Below are 6,000 nucleotides of genomic sequence, written 5' to 3' on the forward strand. Positions count from 1 at the left end.
TAATAATAATATGACCTACTTATTGGCTTGAATTATTATTAATTTTTCAGAAGCTATTTTATGTTGTTTTATGTGGTCAACAAATACAGTAGGAAATAAATAGTCTCGATCAAAAGTAATTTAATACTTTTTAATTTAACTTAATATTAAAAAAAAGTAGTAATGTGAATCTTAAACTCCTACAACACGAACTCTGTGTAACTGATAAAAATTGTCTTTCAGAAGAAAGAATAAAAAACAATAGACGTGATCGTAAAATTCTATGGGTGAAAGACATAAATGTCATATGTCCTTTTCCGAGAAAGCTAATAAGTCGTCATTTAGTACCAAACATTGACATTAATAGACGTAATACCGCAGAAAAATATTTTAGGTAAATGCACAAAAAATGACGAAAAGAAATTCTTTCGCACAGGTATACGGGGGATGATATATTTTAAAAGTGAATTATTTGTAAATTTATGTTCTTTAGTTCTCACTGAGTATTTGGTTTTATTTGTTTGAGTTCAATACTTATTCAAAATTGTCAGAATTTTAAGGGCAAGTTTTTTATATGTGTGATTTTGCACATATATAAAAGTAGTATCATTTAGTAATGAAACTACTTGAATAAAAATATGTTTTTCATCGTTGAGATTTTTTAGAAACCCGAATTCAGCTCTTAGAGTTACTATAGAGCATATAATAATTTTCCGAAGAGTCAGTTATAGTAATCAAAAAAAATTGAAAATGAAAATGTTTATATATCTTTACGTTTCGAAGGTTTCTGAACAATTTGGTATACATATAAAAAAATTGATGTATGTTGGTGTGTGTGTGTGTGTGCGGATACATTTTTTCGTCGAGAATACGGATCAATCGATGTGAATGATTAAAAAAACATTCGATTTCTATTGATGTAAAGACATGCTGATTTAGCAAAGGCATAAAATGACATTTGTTGGTCAAATGTGTTTTTTGAAAATCTTTAGTACTGATTCATATCCAAATAGAATTATTTGCAAAAAGATTGACCGGTAGACAGTTGAACAGATAGACAGGTAGATAGGTATACAGTTATACAAATAAAAAGTTGCACAGGTAGACAGTTATACAGGTGGACAGTTAGACAAGTAGACAGGTAGACAGGTAAACAGTCATACAAGTAGACAGGTAGGCGATTAGCTAAGTAAAAAGTACAGGCAGCTAAATAAACTGGTAGAATGATTGAAAGGTAGGCAGATAGACTGGCAGAATAATAGACAGGTAGACAGGTGAGCAGAAAGACAGGTATACAGGTGGATAGGTGGATAGGTAAACATGAGAGCAGTTAGGCAGGTAGATGGGTAGATAGGTAGATAGGTAGAAAAACAAAAATGAAGTCAAATAGGCAGATAAACAGGTACACTGGTATAGAATTAGAACAGGTAGATAGGTAAACAAGTAGATACATTTAGGCACGTAGAGAGATGGACATGCAGACCTTCCAACAGGTAGATAGGTAGATATATATATTATATATAAATTAAAAAAAATGAATAAATAAATTAGTTACAATTAAGGGAAGTTCATGCAACTTGCCACAAGGCAAAATGTCACTTACAACTAGTTTTTAAATATTCCGAGTATTAATTGTATTCTAAATTCAATGTATAAGGTAATTTATTTTATTGTCAAAAAATTAAAGAGAAAAAGATTAGTTACATTAGTTTATATTTAGTGTAATACAACTACCGTTCAAAATTAAGTGACAACCTATGTTTCTAAAAATTTTAAAAATCAAGCTTTGCTTTTTAACATTTTTCTTTTCTATTTAATTTACAATTCGAATTTATCGACAAAGAAATCGCATTTTTGGGTGTGAAACTCAACGATCGTAAACTCGCAGAATACGATGATTTCGTCTCATGCAATAATCATAAAAATCAAACAACGCGCCGTTATATATTATTATTTATTATTAGTGGTTTGTTCGAAGGCAGGTTTATTGTACGAAAGAATCACATTTTTTATTTCATTACTCGTTTGTATAAAGATCACTTTTTTTCTTCTACTCTACTTTTTAAGAATTTCGGATTACCTTTCGCTTATAAATAAAATCTCACGCTACTCCCACACTTTGTAGTTTTTTTTTAATTTGTCATTTTATCGGTCTATTGTATCTTTTTCGATTTTAAGGTAATTTTTGCTAGTCTTTCTTTGAGATCCTATCTTTAATTTTTATTTTTACATCTATTACATGAAGTATTATATTATTTGCATCCCAAATCAGGTTTCAGTTGTGTCTCTTGTACAATACACGTATTCATTAAAAATATTTTCCAAACATTAAAATGGTCATCTTCCAGATCTTGAATTATTACCTCAGCCTATTTTATATTTTTTACTTCCCGTAGAATAAATTATAGTAATCTCCAAAAATTGCAAATGAAAATTTTAGCATGTCTTTACGTTTTGAAAGTTTCTGAACATTTTGGCATATCTAAGAAAAAATGGATGTGTGTGTATGTATGGATACAATTTTTCGTCCACGTTTCGGGCATACGGATCAACTGATTCGAATGGTTCAAAAAACATTCGAATCCCATTGATAGGGAGAGATATGCTGATTAGTTTTTGGCAAAAGCAGGTTCAGGATTCAGCAGGTTTTTGGCAAAGGCAGGATCAGCCGTTCTGGATATATGGAGCAAAGAGTGAGAAAATAGAAATCGAGTTTTTGAGAGAATGGAGCATCCGATTCGAATGATCCAAAACACATTCAATTTATAATGATGGGGAGAAGCGGTGATTAGTTTTTGGCAAAGGCAGGCCCAGCCGTTTTGAAGATACAGAGCTAAATGTGCAAAAAATGGCAGTTTTTGAGAGAACTAGGCATCCGATTTGAATGATTCAAAAAACTTTCTGCTTGTGTTGACGAAACAATTGCTGTTGGGGGATGAATTAATTTTTTAATTTCAATTTTTTTTTACTTTCTAAAAATATTTATTGCTAAAATGAAAATCATTCGGATTTTAATTTTAATTTTTCGATTAAGTTTTGTTTATATACTTTTCTATAAACATATATAAACGTTATCGTCCAACTCATAAGCTCCCATATTTTGTCCATAAAATACGAATAATGAAAGTTACAGTATTTATAATAATCTATTCGAAAACATTTAGTATTCCTCGAATACTCCATTACGATACGGAAAGTTCCAGCAATTTGCCTTAAGGCACGATGCCGTACACCACTAGTATATTTTTTGTTTTGAAAATGTCGATTTTCATTTTCACGTATGATTTATAAAATAAATATACAATATCTAATAAATAAATATAAACTCGCTAATATAACCTGTATAATGGAAGTAGCAATCAGTACATATAGTGCTAATTAGATTTCAACGTAGATGTTACAAAAATATGACTCTAAATTAAACAAAATTTAAATTTAGCGGATTAGATCTAAAAACGTAATAGTATCAAAATAAATTTTAAGTAATATTAAGAAGTATAATTATTTGATGAATTTCAATATTTTACTCTATTTCAATTAAACACCTTGAAATATGCGAAAACCTAATTCAATTCCACAGATAACGTGATGAAACAATTTCTTTATAACTCGACGCTGTTGTGAGGAGCGGTCATTACACTTTTCGAAACAGCTGTTAATTTAGGAAACTTTGCGACGTATGAGTCGCACGGTTAAATTTTCGCCTTGATTCGAAACATTTTATTTATAGTTTCGTGTTATAATTATATCTACCTATACTGATTCATTAATTTATGTTGTAATATTGACTTGTGAATTTTAACCTTACTATATTTAGATGTAATGTAAAAATAAATAACACGGATGAAGAGAAAATAATGCACGCATGTTAGATAAATTCATCTGACGTTTCGGCAACAAATTAAAATAAAATATAATTTTTGGCTTAGTTATTGTATTAAGTGGGGTAGGGCCTAAAGGTCCACCACCAATATTTCCAAAACAAGTAAAGTTAGGATTTTTTTTTATTATTATTATTTTTGAACAGCAATCAGAACCTTACGTCCTATGAGCTGATGGGCTGAAACTTCTCCTTACTTCGTATTTTTTTGATAGGTAACCCAATGGTTAATCCATCCATATTTGATGATTTTTTGTTATTAGAATTAATCTAATTGGGCTGACATTTTATTGGTGCAGCAATGCCGGGCAAGGGCTATTTTCACTTGGAAACATACTGCTATCTATATTTTTAAGTGAAAATCGTTGTCACTGCTGCCTGACAACAGGCTGCTCGAAGTAGGTTTCGAACCCGGGACCTCTGAAACAACTCCCGTCGATCTTAACCGCTTACCTATGGGCGAGCCCAGGAATTTTTTAACAATAATATTTGAAGGTAGAAGGAAAAAGATGTATAACCAGCCATCACCTCATTCACACGTACAACTTGGGGACATAACGGCAATGATTTATAATCCATAACAAAAGTTTTTTTTTCATTGTTAGTTTTTGTGGTTGTGAGCACTGTTGTTTAGTTCACGAGACCTTAATATAATTTTTAAGTATACATTATTTAATTATTTTACAAGATGTTAATTTTAAGTTAGAAGCAATAGTTTTTTATATAAAGTATATAAAAGCTTACACGTGGGTGCGATAAAAAGGATGAACTGAACTTTTACCCTGGTAAAGAAAAAAAATTAAATAAAAAAGTAATTTAGTAAAAATGCAATTTTCAAGAAATAAATCAAAAAATAATAATTTCAACCTTACTGAGAAATATTACTGACAAAATACAGGATCAAGGTTATATACAGTGTTATCTCTGTAAAAAATGTACTCAAGAAATTTATATTTTGCATTGGTTGAATAATGCAGATATTATTTCGTAAATTCTTTTTAAAATTATAAATCATACATCGGACCTATTCGCGCCCTGATCGTCCCATTTTATCCCGCATATAAAGTAAAAAGAACTAGATGACAAATTTTGAAAAACAGCTAAAAATATATTTCTACAATGATAATGTTGATGGGAGTTTTACTGAACATAGTCAAATAGTTGTTTGTTCGATATGTGATATTCTTTATTTGTTGTGATATAATTGGTTTGGTTTTTACAATATAATTGCTCAAAGTCCAATTGGACCTTCGTGTCTTGCCCTACCCTATATTAGAATTTCTGTAATACTGAATATTTTAATTTGATTCCGATGTCACTAGTCCTCGACCTCCGACTATGAGAGATGGATATCGAACCTGAAAGCTTAACATGATTATAAGATCAAAGCTCCAACCACTAAGATACAGGAAAGCCTTCATATCAATTTAATTTCAATTTTCGTTGCTCGTTTTTTATTTGAACTCTTTTAGGCGGCTGTATGGAGAAATCCCTGGTTTCGTCGCCAACCCCACTGTTTTCTTCCATCTGCTTGTAATCTGTAAGTCATTAGCGAGGCGTGATTTGAAGCTAATTACGCTAACATGATGTTAGGTTTAATTGAAATGTTGAACAATTAGCAATGGAAAGTATGAGTCCGCCGCAGTGAGAATTGCGCGGTCGGCGTTAACTCCGCTGCTGCCAGCCCTGTCTGGTTGATCGTCCGCGGGTTCGGGCTTCGCTCGTCGAGTTCAATGCTCCTATTACGTCATTAGTTCAATGGCAAATTGTGACCCATATTGGATTTGCAATGTCTGTCGTGCGAGCGAACAGCTGCGGAAATGACGGAAGATATTATGAAACGAAATATGCGTGTGTGGATACTGGATACTGGATTGTGGATTGTGGATTGTGGATAGAGTGGATTGTGGATACATGCACTAACAACTCACACGATACTTTCGTACATACGGACATACGGACATACGCGCAAACACATTCAAGATTTCTTCCGTATATATATATATATATATATACATATATATATATATATACATATATATATATATATATATATATATATATATATATAACTTCTTTAACACACACATATATATATATATATATATATATATAGATATTAATTTGGAAATATGAACAAA

This window comes from Ctenocephalides felis, unplaced genomic scaffold (assembly GCF_003426905.1).
Source record: "Ctenocephalides felis isolate EL2017-DRISC unplaced genomic scaffold, ASM342690v1 CF-g0.4_SCAFFOLD_01886, whole genome shotgun sequence".
Taxonomy (NCBI): domain Eukaryota; kingdom Metazoa; phylum Arthropoda; class Insecta; order Siphonaptera; family Pulicidae; genus Ctenocephalides; species Ctenocephalides felis.